Raw genomic sequence first — 19996 nt, forward strand, 5'->3', positions numbered from 1 at the left:
CAGATCTCGAAGTTGTGTAAGTGGAAGCCCAATCATTCCCAATGTACTAATTTTGATAAGAATCATGCGGGTGAATGTTTATAGGGTCAAAAAGGTCGTTATTGCTGTGGCCAGATGGGTCACGGGGTTAAAGAGTGCCTACATGCTAGACAGGGAAATATAGATGTTCGTCCCTAGATTCAGGCTTCTAGTTCACCAGCTCCTCTAGCTTGCCCAGCCCCTCCTCAGGGTGCATCATCCAGTACGGGTAGAAGTCAGTGCCAAAATCAGTTCTATGCTTTACTAGCCTGTTAGGAATAGGAGTGTTTCCCATATGTTGTTACTGGTATACTCTGTGTCTTTTATCTTGATGTTTTTGTATTGTTGGACCCTGGCTCAAATCTTTCAAATGTAACCACTAGTTACATTAAATTTTGAGATAAGTCCTGAAAAACTTTCTAAGCCCTTCTTAGTTTCCACCTTAATGGGTGAGTTTGTTGTTTCTAAACTGACCTATAGAAAGTGTCCTATCATTGTCCTTCCTAATGTCATGTTAGAAGACCTGATAGAGTTAGATATGGTTGAATTTGATATTATTTTTGGTATGGATTGGCTCCATTCCTGTTATGCATCCATAGACTATCGCACCATAGTGGTGAAGTTTCAATTTCCAGATGAGCCAGTCTTTGAGTGGAAAGGTAATTTAGTGTTTCCCAAGAGTCATTTCATATCTTATCTTAAATCCAGAAAGTTAATATCAAAAGGGTGTATCTATCATTTGGTTTGAGTCATTGACACTAAGTATGAGCCTCCAACAGTTCAGTCAGTCAGTGTAGTAAATGAGTTTCCTGATATTTTCCTAGAAGATTTGCCAGGGGTACCTCAAGATAGGGAAATATAATTTGGTATTGATCTTATAATAGATACTCAGCCTATTTCTATACCTCCATAGCGCATTGCTCCCACTGATCTTAACGAATTGAAAGAGCAACTCCAAGATCTTTGAGATAAAGATTTCATAAGGCCTAGTGTTTCTCCATGGGTTGCTCCCATCACATTCATGCCAAAGAAAGATGGTTCTTTGCGTATGTGCATTGACTATCGCTAGCAGAACAAAGTTACGATCAAAAACAAATATCCTCTTCTAAGAATTAATGACTTATTTGATCCACTCCAAGGCAAAAGTTATTTCTCAAAGATAGACCTTAGATTCGGCTATCATCAGCTTAAAGTAAGGGAATGTGATATTCCAAAGATAGCTTTCAGAACCTGTTATGGTCATTTTGAGTTTCTAGTCGTGTCTTTCGGGCTAACCAATGCCCCAGCAGCTTTCATGGACCTCATAAACAAAGTGTTCAAATAGTATCTAGACATGTTTGTCATAGTATTCATAGATGATATCCTTATGTACTCCCTTAGTGAGGACGGCTATGTAGATCATCTTAGTATTGTCTTACAAACTCTTAAAGATCATTAATTGTTTGCCAAATTTAGCAAATGCAAATTTTGGATAAGGTTATTAGCTTTCCTTGGTCATATTATTTTCAGTGAGGGTATTAAAGTTGATCCCCAAAAGATGGAAGTCGTAAGAAATTGTCATAGACCTATCTCTTCATCAGACATTAGGAGTTTTCTTGGTTTAGCTGGCTATTACAGACATTTTGTTGAGGGTTTCACGTCTATTACATCCACTATATCTAGATTAACCCAAAAGAAAGTTACGTTTTTGTGGTCAGATTCCTGCAAGAAGAGTTTTCAGGAGTTAAAGACTAAACTAACTTCAGCCCTAGTGTTAGCATTAACTGATGGAACAGATGGTTTTGTGGTGTATTGTGATGTCTCTAGATTTGGTTTGGATTGTGTTCTGATGCAGAGAGGTAAGGTCATAGCCTATAACCCTAGACAACTTAAGCCTCATGGTTAGAATTTCTGAAAGATTATTATATTAGTATGTTGTACCATACGGGCAAGGCCAATGTAGTGGCAGAGCCCTTAATAGATTATCTATGGGCAGTGTTGCCTATGTGGAGAACAATAAGAAAGAGTTATCTCAAGAAGTTCATCATTTGGCTAGATTGGGTGTTAGTATGGTATATTCATTTGAAGGGAATGTTTAGGTTTAGAGTAGTTCCGAATATAGCCTAGTTTCTGTAGTGAAGGAGAAGCATGACAAAGATTCCAGTTTGGTCAAACTGAAGGAGTCTATCAAAGACCAGAAGGTAGAGGTTTTCTTCCAAGGGGAAGATGGTGTATTGAGATACTAGAATAGATTGTGTGTTCCTTGTGTTAATGAGTTAAGTAAGAGAATTATGGCTTAAGATCATGGCGCGCATTATTCGATACACCTAGGGGCCACCAAGATGAACTACGAATTGCGGGAGATCTATTGGTGGAATGGGATGAAGAAGGATATTGCAGACTTTGTGGTCAAGTATACTACTTTCCAGGAGGTTAAGGTTGAGCACCAAAGACCTGGTTGTACCTTCCAAGAGATTAGTATTCCAACTTGGAAGTTGGAAAAGGTGAATATGGACTTTGTGACAAGATTACCTCTTTCGCATCGTCAACATAATTCGATTTGGGTTGTTGTTGATAGGCTGACTAAATCATCCCATTTCTTTCCAGTTCACATGTCTTACACAGCTGAACATTATGCTAAGTTGTAAATCAAAGAGTTAGTCTAACTGCATGAAGTTTCCTTGTCTATCATTTCAAATAGGGGTACTCAGTTCACTTTCTAGTTTTGGAGAGCCTTTTAGAAGGGTCTTGGTACCTAAGTCCATCTTAGTTCAGCTTTTCACCCTCAAATAGATGGTGAAGTAGAGAGGACTATCCAAACTCTAGATTATATGTTGAGGGTATGTGCTCTTTATTTCAAAGGTTGTTGGGACGAGCATTTACGATTGGTTGAGTTTACTTATAATAATAGCTACCATTCTAGCATACAGATGGCCCTGTTTGAGGTTATTTATGGAAAGATATGTAGATCACCCATAGGTTGGTTTGAAGTGGGTGAGGCCATTTTGCTTGGCCTGACACAGTGTTTGAAGCTATGTAGAAGGTTTAGTTGATTAGAGAAAGATTAGAAACAGCCCAGAGTCGTCAGAAATCTTATCCAGATGTTATAAGAAGGGACCTCAAGTTTGAGGTTGGTGATTTAGTATATCTAAAGATTTTACCCATGAAAGAGGTGAAGAGATTTGGAAAAAAGGGGAATCTTAGTCCCAGGTCTATTGGCCCTTACAGAATTATGAGTCATGTTGGAAAAGTAGCTTATGAGCTTGATTTGCACACAGACTTATCTTCCGTTCATCCTATATTCCACGTCTCTATGCTTAAGAAGTGCATCGATGACTCCAGTGTTGTAGTTCCCTTAGAAAGCTCAGATATTTAGAACAACCATTCATACGAAGAGATTCGAGTTGAGATTTTAGATCATCAGATCTATAGACTAGAGAACAAAGAAGTTCCCTTAGTCAAATTTTTTTAGAGGTATCAGTCTGTTGAGGGCGCCACTTCGGAAGTAGAAGAAGATATACGATCCAAGTACCCTCACCTCTTCTCCACAAATTTAGATTCAGTTGAAGATAATACTCTTCCTTAATTCAATAACTTTCCAGTTTCAGATTCAGCTACATATTCATCCTCATTGAAAATTCATGCACTCAGATATTAGCTCGGAAGCTCAGTATAATTTAGATTCAGTTATGCATGCTATCATATAGCATCAGATTCCTTATTGTCCTTTGTCAAACTAGCTACATTCGTGGACAAATGTTTCTAAGGGGGAGATATGGTAACATCCCATACTTTTCCTAGTTAAATTTAGCATTGAGAATGTCAATCGTTGGATTCAAGAGAGAATGACTTTTCATGCATATAGAATTTTAATATTTAGACCCTTTAATATGTAGGAAATTGAATTATCTTTACAACGATATAAGATTCGCCTTAATCCGATAACCGAATGAGAAGTTATGGCGATTTTAAGTTCCAATAGTAAACACCGTCATTTTGGTCTCTAGCACATCGCAGAGACAGTTTAATCCGAATTTTCAATTTCCAATAAGACTCCGTGATTGTACCGCATCGCAGAGAGGTCAAAAATCTCAATTGTCAATTTCTAAAAAGACTCTGCGATTGCACCGCTTTGTGGTGATGTCATATTTCACAATTGTCACTTTCAAGTGAGCCTCCACGATAATGACATGTCACGGAGGTGGCAAAAATTGTAATTTAGAAGCGTACCGTGATAGATCTGCATCGTGGTGATTTTCTAGGTCACAGTTGGCAGTTTCCAGTAGGCCACCACGATAATGGTGCGTCGCACCGTTGGCCAATTTCGGGAATTTTTCCAGAACGAGTAAAATTTTAAAAAGGGCTCTTTGGTCTTTTTCTCTAGCCGGAAGTCATGGATAACCGATCATTTAACCCATCCTAAGCATATTATACCCATTTTTCACCAAAATACTTTTAAACAAAACCTTAGATCATCAAAGCTTACTCCCCAAGAAATCCAATTCCTCCATTAATTCTCCAAGGTAATTCAAGATTAAGGATTCCCAACGTAATAACTCCAAAAATTCAACATTAAAAACATCCATAGGGATCCAAGATTCAAGCCTTAGCACCTAGTTTGTAAATTGAGGTATGTGGGATTTATGAAAAAGGATTTTCTTTCATCGTTGGTCCCAAAACTAGCTTTTAACTTCAAATTCACATGATTTTATATGAATTCACATGAGATTTAAATTAGGGTTCATACCCATTATTGCTATTTACTAGCTTATGAGTTTTTGAGAGATTTTGATGATAAAATGCATGTCTATTTTCATATTTTCATGCCTATTGCAGAAATTTATAGATTTTGAGTTTAATTACTATTGAGTTCATTATCAAGCGTCATTATTATGATGTTTTAACATGAATTGATGCATGGGTTATTAAGCCCTAAGTTTATATGTTGATATTTTAAGAAAGACGATGTTTTAAGCATCTTATGAGCTGATTATTTCAGATTTACAATCAAGTTTTGATCTTTTGATCCTCGGATAAGTTTTGGAATCCACTTACTGATTTATTATATATTACAAAAAGTGAAATAGTTCATTTACAGATTGATTTAGATAAATGCATAACTGGTTTTATAATAAACCCTTATGCTATTTTTAAATTGGATTTCCAATTAGATAAGCATAGTAAATTAAAGGGAGTAGTATTTAGCACCGATTGGGGTATGATTTTAAGGTCTCATACCCGAGAACTATGTGACTCCGTAGAATTGAGATTAAACGCCCATAGTGGGGTAAGATGTGATCACTTAAGACAAGGTTATACTCCCTAACAAGAGTATGACACCTCTCTCCAACGTGAGGTTTCTTCCTTAGGATAACGAGACATTGGACTCCATGTAGCTCACATGGTTTATATCGGCTAAGAGAACCTCCTACTAGTTAAAGTAAAGGATTAACAGAAAAGCTTTTAGAAAACTAAGTGTACAGGCTCACAACTCTATTTAGATTATGCTTTACAGAAATATAACAATTACATATTTCATCTTTTAGATTTTAGATTAAAGAAGTGAGTCCTTTTTATACTTAGACAGTATGATTTAAAGAGAGAATACAAGTACAACAATTAGAACTAAATTTTGTGGATCACGAGATTTGTAAAGTATGTGTTGCTTCTTACTGCTACATATTTCAGTATTTCATATATTCCAGCTTTTGTGAGTCATTTACATTTAGCATGCACCATTCTACAAATAATGATGATGAGATGATGTTTTACATATGAATTTAACCCCCATTAGCTCAGTACATTCCCAAAGTACTGATCTAAATATACATGTATGTGCTACAATGTCTCATAATGTAGGTTCAGGTGATTAGTCTCAGCTGCGTGAGTGATTTTTGAGCATCTCATCCACATCTATGTAGTTGGTGAGTCCTCATAGTTCGGGGACTTAGCTATTCTGATTTCCAATTTATTAGTAGATGATTCAGTATTCATTTCAGATGGTTTGAGACAGCTGGTCCTGTCCCAGTCACTCTCTAGATTCAGCCAGTAAAGGCTTATCGAACTACTAGATACAGTTTTAGATTTTAGTTGCAGTATTCAGATTTTTAGTATTTCCATTATCAGACTGATGAGATTAGTATTTTTAGATATACTCAAGATAATTCAGATAGTTTTCTACATTTATCATGATTTTATATTCATATTCCCCTACTTTGAGATTCAGATTTAGTAGAAGGCAGCAAGGGTTCTCTCAGGATGACTTGTAGTTCGGAGAACCGTGTGGCATCCAAAAATTAGATTTTGGGGCATTACAGATTGCCACCTAATGGTTTCCTTGAACATTGGTAGTCACAACCTGGGCCAATTCTTGAAAAGCAGCCTGAAATTTAGCATAGGATACATTCTCATTCAGAGGGTCAGTAGGCTAGGGTAGCTGGTTATCATTTCTGCGTGCATTAGCTCAACGAGGAGGCATATTCAATTGTCATGAAAGAGCATGAGTTAAAATAAAATAGAGATACTTTAAGCAAGATACATCATGAAAGAAAAGATGATTTCCTAAAAACTTCTCATAGCCTTTTGCTCATAAATGTGGCGCGCTTGACACCCATGATCAATACTCTATGTAACGCGGCTTGTCTGACTCCCTAGGACTCTTATAAACTTAGGTTCTGATACCAAGTTTGTAATACCACAAAAATGGGTCCCAAAATATCTCACAATGCTCAAGACTACGAGTAGCCTTAAGCTAACCTTGTCACACTTCTACTAAATCTGAAACCCATAATAGAGAAATGTAGATATATAATCACATCTAAAATACAGAAATCTAACTGCGCTAAGATGAAATTATCTGAACATCATATCTGAAAATATTAGACCCAAAAGCCTGAACCCTCAATACTAAAAATCAGAATCATATCTAGCAGTCTGATAAGTGTTTACTACTATCAACTAGAGAGCCATCGGGACAAATTCCCAACTGACTTGAACTGACTGAAAATACTGAATCAACTACTTTACTAAGTTTAAAAACTAAAAAATTGGGTCCCCGAACTATGAGGAATCACCAACTGTTAGGATGCAGGTAGAGATGCCAAAAATCACTAAGGTTGCTGAACTTGAGCACCTGAACCTATATTATAAGACAATTTATCACATAGACGTATATGTGGACCGGTACTTCTGGATTGTACTGAGTACATGGGGGTGAATGCATAAGTAAAACAATATCTCAACATATTTTTAAATTTTCAAAGAATGGAAGATAAATGTATAAGACTAACATTAGCTTAAATAACTGAAAACTGAGAATCATAATCATGAGTAGCAAAGAAAACTTTATAAATCTAGTGAGTCATAACATTTAGTTCTAAAAGTTATACTAGTGTCCTGTTTATAAATCACGATGTCTAAGTGTAGAAAGGACTCACTCTATGTCTATAATCTGAAAGCTGAAATCTCATAGCTAATGTCTTTTTGTAAAGCAATATTTGAATAAAGTTGTGAGCCTCTACAAATAGCTTCTAAAAATTATTCTATTATTATTTTCTATTGTATTTTCTATTATAGAGGTTATTCTAACTAGCATACACTATGTAAGCTATCATAGTGTCTAACATTTAGTTCCCTTATCAGAAAACCTCACACTAGAGAGAGGTGTCATACTCTTTCCAAAGAGTATAACCTAATATAAGTGATCACATCTATATCTTTCATCCATATAGAAATAGGAATAATCTGATAATTTGAACCTACATTAGCTTGTAGTTGGGGCATGTGAACATACCCAACTCAGTGCTAAGTATCACTCCCTTTAATCTTTATGCTTATTCTATTAAAAATTTACTTTAAAACTAGTATCAAGGGTTAAAATGAAAACAAATTGTGTATCTTCTAATTTAAATCTGTAACAGAAACTTTTAAGTGGATTCCATATCTAAGCTAAGATCAAAAGATCAAATCTTGATCAAAATCTGAAAATACTAATCATAGGATTCTTAAAGCATAATCATTCTTGAAATATCAACATTCAAACTAGGGCTTGACAACTCGTGCATCAAATTCATGTCAAATCATCATATAGTTCATGCTTGATAAGAAAATATTCATAATTCAATTCTAAATCTGGAAAATAAAGTAACACGCATAAATATACAGAAGTAGACATGCCTTTCAACTTCTAAATCACTTGTAACATCATAATCTTCAAATAGTGATAAGTGGATATAAACCCTAAACTAAAATTCATGTAATTTAATACAAAATTCAACTTTAAATCTAATTTTGGGCTCAAGGATAAAAGGATTATCCTTGTTGAAAACCCCACATACCTTAATTGATGAAATTGATAAAGAAGCTTGAACTTGAATTCCTATTTGTGCTTTTGGAGATGAATTCTTGAAGATCTTGAATTGGAAATCTTGAATTTTTTTTTATCTTGAAAAAAGAATGGTGGAATTTGGATTTCTTGAGGTTTAAGATTTGAAGTTCATGGATTTCTTGCAGAGCAATTTGATGAAAAGTGGGCATATTAGGATTAGAATAGGTTTAATTCTCTGTTATTCATGATTTGGGGGCTTGGTAAATGACTAAATTTCCTTTTAAAAATTTAACTTGAAACAAGAATCCCGAATTTGGGCCCCAGCTCGATGCGATGGTATCGCGGTGGCTTACTTGAAAAATTAAGAGCACCATTTTGGCCTCTGGTGTGACCCCGCGTAATCGTATTGCATCACTAGAAAAGGACAAGTGCCATTTTTTACTGCACCGTGATGCGGTGTCTTTCCCATTTAGAATTTTGATGTTATAAAGGTAAATCACGATGAGCTACTTGAAAGGGGCGAATGGGAATTGGAGATTCACCGCAGCACGGGCTAATCGTGGTACTTCCATGGAAATCCAAAAATTGTGAATCTTCCCTTCACCGCGCCTCGGTGCTTATCATGGTGCTCTACTTCTTCTCACTAAAAACACCATAACTTTTCAACCGAGTATCAGATTAAGGAAAAATTTGTATCATTGGAAAGGTGATTTAATTATCTACATATTGGTGGGTCTAGAGCTGGAAAATTCCACACGTATGAAGAGTTAATTATATTTAAAGTTAACCCTTGACACAGTAGGAGCTAAAATGAGCTAGGAAAAGTAAGGGGTATTACATTACTCTGCCTCAACAAGCTGGGGAGCAACTCTAATAGTGGCTTCTTATGGATAAAAAAAGCACCGTCCTTAAAGAGAGGTAAGTTGCAGTCTTCAACCTTAATCTTTCCTTCCTTGAGAAGTATCTCAACGATGAGAAAATGCTTGACTTCTATTTTTATGACTGCAAGAATTATCTTTCCTTTGTCTAGCTCTTGCCGTGTGGATATGGCCTCTTCCCTCTAATAAAGTTAATTGTATCTTCCTCCCATTCGTATGTAGAAACTAACCAATCAAATCCCAAGACACTGTGAGTTTTAGCTAGGTCACTAAGCTCATTGTACCTTTTCTTGAAATTGTTGTAAAAGTTGAGGTCCATTATCCTATAGGCAGCATTATCAGCATCTGGGTACACTAATTGCATACACCGCATGAGGTAGAGAATTTCATCAACATACTTTGATATAAGTAGATAATTTCTAAATATATTAGTAATTGTAAAAGAGAAAAATATAGTTGAAAGATGCAACCGATGGTCATCTGTTGTAGAAGGTTCTCTAAATCTTTTCACAGATTACCCAGCTAATGCAACTTATACAACAGATGTTTAATATATTGCAATAGAACAACCACTAGTTTCACCAAAATATCCAGCTATTGTAACAAACAACATATATGATAAGTAGCTTCTTCTTCATAGAGTAGATTAGAAGGGTAGGTTAGAAATATAAACTTACCCAATCCACGTACCACATACACATAGCTGTCATACTCTTGAAGTCTTGGTTGTCAAACGTATACATGGTGTATTCTTCTGTAGGTTTCTTCTTCTTGGGATACTTGGGATTTTGCAATTCCATCCTTTCTTCGTCGCCAAATACCACTTATTTTCCCACATCTTTAGTGGCCCCAAAACTTAAACAACTTTTGGAAAGGGAAGATTGCAATAATTTTTTTATACTAGAGAGTATTTGTCTACTTTTTCTTTTATTCTTCATAACCACCATTGTAGGAGTGTATGGCTCCCTCACCTTCTTGGATGGTATGACACCCCTCATAGATTTCAATTCCTTGGCAGCTTCAGAGATAGCCTCTAGTTTTTCAAGAAGTTTATCCTGTCTATCCTTGAATACTTTGCATTTGCAATGAGAACACAAGGGTGAAGAGGGGTAAAAGGGACCACTGTAATGGTGGAGGGGACTGGTTTATGAGAGAGACCTATGTAAGGTGCCCGGGAATAGCATCAGTATCAGGATGCATGCTACCAACATCAACAAATCCACCAGCAACACCCCTAGAAGAAGCAGCTAAATCTATTACAGTAGTTTGGTCTTAAAGATCTTCAACATTAGGCTTACATTACCTAACTGCTCTTCTTATTACTATTGTTTCAGCCAATTTTTTCCTTATTAACTCCACCTTTAGGTCTGCTATTGTATCAACAAGATCTAAAGTAATAAAAGAAGTCATCCTCAACTTCTACTCAGTAGGCACGATCCAAGGATGCACAACCTATAAAGAAAGACATATACATATATAATTATAATTTGCAGTCAATTGGGTACCTTGTTTACACATTCAGCTTATGCAAAAGATAATCTATCTGTCAGAATAGTTGATCTGTATGTCGCAACAAATAAGTAATCTGTTGCATCAGATTGCTCCTCTATTGTATAATTTACAGTAGATAAGTAATATTTTGAGCCAGGTTTAGAAAACTAGAGCAACATGTGTTTAATCTATTGCAAAATATAGATCGTCTATCATAATAGATTACTCATCTGGTGCACCAGTTGTAGTAGATAGGTAATCTGTTGCAACAGACGACCCATATGTCGCATGAGAGGGCACATCTTTTTCAATATCTTTCTTTAAAACAAATTATTTTACTTGAAAAAAGACGTACTGCATCTTCTGGAGGGTTAAAGAGATTAGCCTCCTTAATGATTATGTTGCTCCTTGCATCTAACTACCTAAGTATCCTTGGACAAGAAACCTCATCCGGGTAATTGTAAGACCCTGCAATATCTTAAGCTCAATTCAGATTTCTAAAGCTTGTTAAGGGGTCCCATACTTAGAATGTTTTAGCTAAGTATTCATACCTAGAGTTATTTTAGCCTTCATAAGTTGGCAATATTATTTTGCTACTTTTACGTCCATTAAATGTTAATATATAAGTTAATTCATGATCAGGAATGTCAGCAGGTGTTCTTGCATGAGTTTCAAATTTTTCAGACCTCATTTGGACCACGTTTGGATGACAAAAATAATGGGTCGACGCGATATCAATATGTCGCGTTGACCATCGCATCGACAAATACATTTTCCCCCAGCTTCAGTGTAATTCTAATGAACTGACACGAACTTGACGTGGCACGTCGGTCATAGCATCGATACCATCTACACGGTACATCAGCTTGCGCATCGCTAAGTCAGTTTTAGTCATTAAAAAGCCATGTCCTTGGCGGTATTTTGGTATTCTTCCTCATCCATCAGCTCCCAAAAATAAGAAATAAAGCCCCTTTAGAGGCATAATCCATTCATTATTCTTAAAATTCATCAAGAACAAACCCTAGGGCTATCAATACAAGAATCAACTTCAAAGGATTTCACCATCAATCTTTTAGGATTCAAGCAATAAGGTATGTCAAGTGTTCATCCAAGGGTCCCTTTCACCGTTGGAGTTCAAGAAACTATACTCACTTTCTCTCAAATTCTCTTAAGAACAAACCTTAGGGTTTTTAATTCAAGATTCAATTCTCAAAGATTCCATCATTATTTTTCTAAATTGGTTAAAGATTCAAGATTCCTAGACCAAGAACATCAAGAGTCTACGTTTAAGAACACAAATTGAATCTCAAAATCAAGTTGTTCATCTAAGTTCATCATCTAAGGTATGATGAGATGAGCGTAAAAAATAAAAGAGAGTAGTATTTAGCAGCAAGTTAGGTATGATTCTAAGATCTCATACCCCAGAACTATGTGTCACCATAGGATTGAGATTTGCATGCCCATAGAGGCATAGATGTAATCACTTAAGCTGAGGTTATACTCCCTGGAAAGAGTATGACACCTCTCCCCCAACATGAGGTGTAATGTATTCTCCCTACTAGTAAAGAAAAGCTTTTAAAAGTATCTCCTTAAGATTAAGTATTTTCCCTAAAGATTTTAGAAATGAAATGTAAAGGCTCACAAATGTATTCAGATACTGATTTACTTGAGATTTCAGTTACAGAGTTACAGTTTTAGCTTTCAGACACAAAGGTGAGCTCTTTTTCACTTAGCCTATATGCTTTGAGAATAAGAACAAAATACAGATTTCAAAACTAAGTGTAATGGCTGACAAGATTTAGTTTAAATATCTTATTTATTAGGATTTATACTTTTAGATTTCAGATTATTCAAACTTATGTGAGTCATTTACATTTAGCATTGATAATTTTATAAATTGTGACATATTATTTACTTATTGCATGCACCCCCATATACTCAGTACATCCTCAAAGTACTGATCAACACATACATCTATGTGCTATATTATCTCATTATATCGATACAAGTTATAGCATGCCTTCCATATTTAGTTAGTTTGCAGCTTTCTGTCAGTAGGTGATAAGTTCTTTTGATTCAAGGGCTCGAGTAAGTTATACGGTTTGAGCAATATTTTTATTTTCCTTTATTTAGTTGTATTGATTTTGGATAGTTTGGGGTTATGTCCCGGCTACCTAAAGTTAATTCTAGTTAAGGCGTCATAGACAGTCAGTAGAGTTGTTTATTTTATTTTAGTTTTAGCTTTACATAAAAGCAGAGTTGTAATTATGTGAATTCAATTGTGTATTAATAAGATTCAGAAAAGAGTTATCTTCCACTGATTTTGTATAGATTTATGCATTTTATTCAGTTGCTTATTGGTATGCCAGTTCATGGGTTAGCATGGGTCACCTGTGGTCCTAAGCACCGTGTGACATCTCGGGATAAATTTTTGGGGTGTTACAAACTTGGTATCCGAGAACAAGGTTCAAGTTTCCTACAATGTCTGTGAAACCGTGTCTAGTAGAGTCCTACGGAATGGTACAGAGACGTCTGTGCTTTTCTTCAAGAGGCTATAGGGAATTTAAGAAAAGTTTCTTTTCTTTCTTACTCTAGATCGTGCTGTAAAGTTGTCCCTTTAGAAACTCCTATCTATTCATGTGTTACCCTATAATTCCTCATTTATGTATTATTCTTGAGATAACATAATTAGCAAGTTCTAGTTCCTCCCAAGATAATGCTCTCAAATTAACTAGCAGAAGTTTCAGAAGTCATACAATGGGCTTGAGAGGAGCTTTGTAGTGTGTCATAAGTCCCTCAAGTCAAAAGTTTATGTACTCATCTTTATATGTTGTTTAGTTGAGACTGAATTAGATAAGTATTCATATTGCCCATTACCCCTTTTGTATGGATAATGCTCATGAGAGGAGATAGTATGAACCTAGACTATTAAGTGTAGTATTTATTCGAGGAATATTATGAACTTCAGTATTATGGTTTATGAATAGTAGAACTTTTTATTTTTATAGTTGGAAGTATGGGTATAGAAGAGTAGTGACAAGAAAAGTAGGAAAGGCGATTGGTAGAAAATAAAGATATAATGTTATGCATGTTATCGAGATGTGTTAAGGTGATATGTCCTTGTGTGTTAGTTTAGTGGAGGGTGAAGAAAGAGTTATTAGTTAAGGTGAATTTTTGTTGTCTGAAGTATGGAAGGAGTTATTGATGTATTTATCATGTGTGAAAAGTATAGGATATTAATGAAGTACTTGGTGGTTTAGTATTGTCAATTTATGCTTCCCTTGAGGTTGCAAAAGGGATTTTAGTTGAAACTTATAAAATTATGAAAGAAGTTTTGATGTATAGAAGGGTAAATGGTAATGGTGTGTATAACGTTGATGTAATGATTTCTTAGTTAGTGTGGCTAGTTGTATGGAAGTGATGAAGTAGGCTTGAACAGTATATGTAAGACTTTACGTTTATTAATTTGCAATTTACTATGATGTTACAGGTATGATATAGAGGTGTGCCCAAGGTGACATGGGGCTTCATTATTTTTGGAATTTATTAAGTGTTGTGTGGTTAGTAGTACCCTTGAATTGATAAGTATGAATGAGGCTATATGGTATATGATGTTCTTGTTAGTTTACTTATGGGTTATAGGTTGATGATGTTGGGCATGCTGGTGTAAGTTTAGAGATCTGATATTATTAGACTACGAAGGAAGCATTAACAGAGAGTTTTACACTTTCAGTTGTAGTCTTTTAGGTTAAGTTCTGTTATTTACGTGCATTATAAAACCCTGCAAAAAAATCCTAGTCGTCTTAGTCCTTTAAAGCATGCCAAAAGAGTTCTCGAACTTAGAAAATTTCCAGCTAAGTATTAGGACTTAGTCTTTTAAAAACCCTCAATATTGAGGATTTTATTCACGACCTTCCCGACCTTGGAAAGTTAATTTTTAAGTGATTCATGATCGGGGAAGTCAATAGTACATCTCGGGTGAGTTTCAAAATTTTTGTACTAGCGTAAGGGCATGGTACTCCAAAATAGTTGCTCGGGGAGATACGCCCACGAGTCCTAGCCCAATCCGGTACCAGGGGGCATCTTGCGATGGGCACCGCGGTGCCTTGCCTAGTCCAGTCTACCAAAGGCTGCGATGCCTAGCCCAATCCGGTACTAGGGGGCATCCTGTGATGGGCACTGCGGCGCCTTGCCCAGTCCAGTCTACCAGAGGCCGCGATGCCTTGGCTAGTCCGGTCAAGGTAATTTTTTTACAATCTTACTCCGCATTTTTTTGGGAAAATGAGTCATTTTTCCCACCCTAATCCATACAAACAGAAGACTAAAGCCTATTCTAAGCATATTAGGCATATTTTCATTACTTTTCACTCAAGCAATACAATAATAACTCCAAAGCTCCTCCTCTAAGAAGTCTAGATCCTTTATTGTTACTCCAAAAAAGCTTTAGATTGAGGGGTTCCACAGATTTAGAGTCATTGCTTAAAGCTAAGGGGGATATGATAGAATGAGCGACAAAGTCAGACTTTCTAATTCTAGTAGTGATGCTCGTGTAGTGTAGAAACATCAAGAGAGTGAGGATGGGGCTTAACCAATTCTTATTTCAGTGTTGGTATTTCAGTTATTCCAATATCTACTCATGCCTTATGTGTCAGTTCAATGATCATAGCTCATGTTCACACGCATTATAGAGAAGCATGTACTCTACCAGTTCCTAGTATGAGGAGTTCCAGTTTGTTCAGCAGTCAGAATCACATTCCATAAGTTATGAATTCCAAAAATTTAGGTTATGCAGCTCATGACTCATGTACTCATGCAACGCTCTTAACGATTAGTAAAATTCAGATTTATATTAGGTACGTCCTTAGATTAGATCTCTTTAATAAATCCATGCTATGAATGCTCTATTCCTCAGGCCTCAGTAAGGTGTCAAGTTATTCTTAGAATCCCTTCATGTTTTGAATCCCGATATTCCAACCTTTTATTGACCTTTCCTTAGATTAAGATAGTGATGATGAATGATTGTGTATATGGAAAGAAGTAATTGTGTCATGTTGGGAAAGATTGGTATATGTTTGTTTTATGTAAGTCCATGAGTTGAGAATATTAAGGTAAAGTCCTTTGTATGATATGGTTAGTTTAGAATAGCTTATGGCTGTCTTCCAAAGAATGACCAGTGTAGATGTGGATATGAAAATAAGCTTGAATATTATGTCGGTATGTAAGAGGTCAAATTTGGTTGTTAAAACTGATGAGGAAAATAATCCTAGAGTGAGTAGTTATGATAGTTCTCGGAGTGTTGAATTCATGGCTCAGATTTGTACTATGGTGTGGAGTTATGTGTAGCACTTTGTGGTTTCGATTTAGGCCTTACCATTATAAAGGGAACTATTTCAGTTTACACTTTAGTAGATGGATTTATCAATGCCATATGAAAAATTTAAGTTGAATCAAGCGAGTGTGATATTTGAGCGGAATAACATAGTCGAGGAAGCATTTGAGAAGTGTTGCTAAGATTGAAAGTAAGAAGTTGCATTTCTTAAGGCCTAGTAATTCTATCCTAGCTTATGATTTATGGGTCTATGTTCCAGGCCATAGAGGTGTAGCAATGTTCTAATTCCTTATTCAGATATTTTATTCAGATCATTAACAAAGTTCTTTACTCCCTAATAGCATTTGAAATTTCTTAGAAAAGTGTTGAAGAAATACCCTGTTTAGGTTGGAGCATTCAATATGATTCAGTCTGTATAGCCAGCTATCCAGCTTGATAGTCAAGCAGACAATTTTTTGTAGTTTTTCCATCTTTTGATTCAATCTAGTCTAACTACCTGGAATCTCGTGAGTATGGCCATTCCAAGAGGTAGTTTGTTCCCATCAAGGTAAATTGCAAAATTCAGTTCAGCCCATGTATCATGTATTACTTTTAGATTTAGATATTAAGTCATGATTCAGTCTATAATTATCCGGTGTATCATCTCAGTCTTTTCCTAGTTTTTCAACCAAATTAGTATCATTCGGGGATGAACGATCCCAAGGGGGAGATATTGTAATATCCCAAGTTTTCATGTTATAAACCTTTCATCTTTTTCTTATGAAATCAAATCCAACGTACAGTAATGGTTACTCATAAGCCGACTCTCTCGTTTCTATCTTAGCCATATAGCTATGTTCATGAGAATTCATGTACTTGTAAATTATTCCAGTAGCTCATTATGCTTAAGATTCAGTGATTCAGTTTATTTCAGTTGTACATGATAGCTTATAGATTCAGATTCATCAGTGTTTTCAACTTAATTAGCCATATTCGAGGATGAATGTTCCCAAGGGGGAATAATGTAATACCCTGCATTTATGGACTAGTCTATGAACCACCGTTCTTATGCATATAAGATATAATCCAAGTGATTCCCATGTGAATATAAGTTCATGATCTTTATCCTCATGTTTGATTTGCTTTTGAGGTTACAAATGTTCATAGAAATCATTTAGAGCCAAGTTGAGCTAAGATCCTTTGATTCGTCTAAAATTTGATATTCAATTCTATAAGGGTCTACTTTAAACGTGTAGAACTTTTTATGTGCATTGAATTTTTCATCTCAACACCCACCAAATTTTAGATCGTTAGATTATCTTTTTCAATGATACCAATTTTGCAAAAATTCGATACCTAACCAACAAGTTACAACCATTTTTGTAAAGAGGTAGTAAGCCGAAACGATATGCCCGCAGCGCCCTATCTGTTCCGGCCGGTGTAATTTTCTGCAGTCAAACTCCGTGTCCAAGAGGGGTATATGGACCATTTCATACCCTTTTTTATCCCCCAAAACACGAGATTCAGCCCCCAATAACCAAAATATGCTTACTTTCTATCAAATTCTCTAAAGAACAAACCTTAGGGTTTTTAATTCAAGATTCAAATCTCTCAGATTCCACCATTATTTTTCCAAATTGGTTCAAGATTCAAGAATCCTAGACCAAGAACTTCAAGAGTCTACGTTCAAGAACACAAATAGATTCTCAAAAGCAAGTTGTTCATCTAAGTTCATCATCCAAGGTATGCGGGGTTATGAACAAGGACAATCCTTTCGTCCTTGTTCCCAAAACTTAATTTTATTACAAAAATGACTCGAGTTTATATGATTTCTCATCAATTTCAAGTAGCGTTATACCCAAAGTATCTTATTGATGATTTTGAGTATGATATGAGTAAATTATGACATCCCTTGTTTGTTTTGAGTAAAAGAATGCTCTTTTATGAATTTGAATACCATGAGCATGACTTGAGATATTTTTTACAACTTTTCATTTGAGTTTTAGCATGATATTGAGATTCTTGATTTTTCCTATCTTGATATTGTTGATGATTTTCAAGAAGCATATTAAGCATGAAGTTTATTGTGAATTTACATGAGTTTGAGCATGTGTTATTAGACCCTAGTTTGAGTATTGATATTTCAAGAAATTGAAATTTTAAACACTATGAGATTAGCATATTTTTAGTTGTGTAAATAGTATTTGATCTATGGATCCTCAGTTGAGCTTTGGAATCCACATATCAGGGTTTATTTAAGATTATAGATACATAGTCGGTTTTCTTTATAAACAATGAGATTATTTTAAAAGTGGATTTCCAATAAGATGAGCATAGTAAATAAAAGGGAGTAGTATTTAGCACCGAGTTGGGTATGATTCCAAGGTCTCATACCCCATAACTACATGCCACTGTACGATTGAGATTTGAGTGCCCATAGAAGAAGAGATATGATCACTTAAGCTGAGGTTATACTCCTTGGAAAGAGTATGACACCTCTCCCCCAACGTGAGTTTTGTCTTCCATTTAGGAAGGCGAGATGTGCGACTCCATATAGCTAGTATAGTTTATTTTGGTTAAGAGAACCTCCCTAAAGATTTGAAAGAATTCCATGTCAGTAAAGATTTTTAGAATATTTTAAAAGTATTCTCCCTTCTTGTAAAGAAAATCTTTTAAAAGTATTTCCTTCAGATGGAATATTTTCCTTAAAGATTTTAGAAACTAAGTGTAAAGACTCACAAACGTATTCAGGTATTGATTTACTTGAGATTTCAATTACAGAGTTAAAGTTTTAGCATTCAGACACAAAGGTGAGCTTTTTTTCACTTACCATATATGCTTTGAGAAAAAGAACAAAATAAAGATTTCAAAACTAAGTGTAATGTCTCACAAGATTTAGATTACATATCTTATTATTCATGATTTATACTATCAGATTTTAGATTATTCAAGCTTATGTGAGTCATTTACATTTAGCATGCATGATTTTATAAATTGTGATATATTTTTTACTTACTTATTGCATGCCCCCCCATATACTCAATACATCCTCAAAGTACTTATTCACATATATGTCTATGTGCTATATTGTCTCATAATTTCGGTAAAGGTTGTAGCAAACCTACCATATTCAGTCAGTTTGTAATTTTGAGTCAGTAGGTGATGAGTCTTTTTTATTCAAGGGCTCGACTCAGTTATACAGTTTGAGCAATATTTTTATTTTTTTTTCGTATTGATATAGGATAGTTAGGGGTCATGTCCGGACTACCTAAAGTCAATGCTAATAGAGGCTTCATAGACAGTCAGTAGATTTGTGTATTTTATTTTAGTTTTGGGTTTACATAAAAGCAGAGTTGTAATCATTTGAATTCAGTTTTGTATTGATCAGATTCAGAAAAGAGTTATCTTCCACTGATTTTGTATAGATTTATAAATTTTATTCAGTTTCTTATTGGTATGCCAGTTCATGGGTTAACTTGGGATCACTTGTGGTCTTAAGCACCGTGTGACGCCTCGAAACAGATTTTTGGGGCGTTACAGTGTACCCCCTTTGTGTGTTTATGTAATTGTTATACTATCGCTAACCCTCCTATCATGAGGATTGTGTGCTTGTTGTCTCTCTCTTTGGTTTTGCAAAGTGTGAATTTGAGGATAAATTCCTTTCAAGATGGAGAGAATGATACAAGCCTAAAGAGTACAAGGATTACAAGGTCTTGAAAAAGGTTCAAGTTTCAGATTTTGTAAGTGATTAAAGACCTTTTGGGAGCCTTTTCGAAGCCTTGTCCAAGTGAAGAAAGGAGGAGGGGTTGTTGCACAAGAGGCGCCTCTCATTAAGGGTAAAGTGGGCTTTATACACTTTATTTCAACACTCAAGAGGCACCCTTTTGTCTAGCCCCCATTAAGGGAATTGAGTCATTATTTTTTAATAGTATAAATAAACACCTTTTATCTTATTTTCATTAGGTTTGAAGAATATTGAAAGATAACTCTTAGCTT

This window comes from Capsicum annuum, chromosome 10, assembly GCF_002878395.1.
Source record: "Capsicum annuum cultivar UCD-10X-F1 chromosome 10, UCD10Xv1.1, whole genome shotgun sequence".
Lineage (NCBI taxonomy): Eukaryota > Viridiplantae > Streptophyta > Magnoliopsida > Solanales > Solanaceae > Capsicum > Capsicum annuum.